Genomic DNA, 1732 nt, shown 5'->3' on the forward strand with positions numbered 1-1732 from the left:
CAGTCTAAAAACTAGCAAAGCTGTCTAAGGTGTGGGTCAAACGCGCGACTGTCCTTGTTGTTAGTTAATTATTATGTAAGGACAGAGCTCTGTACTACTACGCTAATACAACTAAAAAGGTGTAAATAATTAACCAACGTTAATTATTGCGTACAGAATAGTATATATACCCGTCGCACGTAAGCACCATCTCGGCCTTACACGTAAGCGCCATCCCGGCCTTACAAGTAGATATATAAGAAAGTCTTTATACTTACTACATAAAAAGGCTATAATAATTCTAAAGGTAACTAGACAATAACATGTTAGTTTTTTTAAAAAATTAAAATATTTTTTACTCTATAGCATGTAGTTAAGTTTAGTAATATTAGAATTATTTATTACTTAATTAATTTATTAGCTATATTTTTCTTTAGATCTAGTTAGAAGCGCTACAGTACTAAGCTGCTACACTTTTGCTAGTTAGTCTTAAATAAAGTGTTAACTCTAACACTTTAGTAGTCTATACTTGCCTCTAAGTTAGTTAATATATATAGAAAGCTAAACACTTTCTAAGTAGTTAATATTATGCTTAAGCTTATAAACTATGTGTATAAGCTTAACATGCAGCACTTTAAAAATAGAACTTATAATATAAACTTTACTTTTAGTTATCTTACACTATTTTACTAGTTCTATATACAACTCTATGCGCTAATAAAGAGCGCCTTTAGAAAGAAAAGTAAGAATAAGCATATATAGCATAATGTTAAGCTAGAGACATTTGCCTTTACTATTTATCTGCTAAGTTGTAGGCGCTGTAAGCACTTAACTAGTTAAATTAACTAAAAGCTTTTCTAGCCTATTATAAGCCTTAATATTATTGCTAGTAGTATTAAGTTATTAATGTTAAAAGTTATAAACTTTAATGTTAGTAATGTTATATCTAGTAATTATATACTAGCACTAGATGTAACTAATCTAGTAAGCATTAGCACAGAGAAGTTATTTTATATTAATATAATAAAATTTATAGAAATAGTTAAAAGCACAACTTATAGTAACCCTAAGGGTTTAGTTAATAATCTAATTAATAGTAATTTTAATAAAAGTTTTAATAAAGCTTTTAAGAATAAATAAAGTAATTATATATTTTTATTTTATATATACTTACAGTAAGCACTTTTATAATGTATAATAGTGTTATAAAGCACTATTTACTTAGTGCAGCTAATTAGACGCTATGCGCTGTTAGTTACTTACTAGTTTTAATAACTACGCAGTGTTAGGTACATAACTGCTCTCTAGTCCCCTTGTATTAGCTTTTACGCCCTTATCTAACCTACAGCCTATCTACATATTACATGTATTAAGATAAATTCTTAGCTATAGATTACCTAGTTACTAGCATACTATTGCAGTTTTACACGCTTACTATTTCTAAAGGTTCTCTAATTATAATAATGCCTGTTAGTTTAATAGTTTTAAAAAGTCTATAAAAATGCTTATATCTTACTTAAATAATTTAAAGACATAGTAGTAGTAAATAAAGTTATATAAAGGCTTAACTATATTAAAGTAAAACTATAGTTAAAAATTAAAGAAGCTAAGGCTATCTTAATTATAGTAATGTTATGTTGCTATGTGTCTTAATTATTATAAACTATCTACTTATATTTACTACCTGCTGTTTAACATAGTTTAACTTTATAACACTAATTAATTAATTACATGCAACATACATTTACTCTAG

Source organism: Lindgomyces ingoldianus (assembly GCF_010093535.1).
Source record: "Lindgomyces ingoldianus strain ATCC 200398 unplaced genomic scaffold BDR25scaffold_16, whole genome shotgun sequence".
Taxonomy (NCBI): domain Eukaryota; kingdom Fungi; phylum Ascomycota; class Dothideomycetes; order Pleosporales; family Lindgomycetaceae; genus Lindgomyces; species Lindgomyces ingoldianus.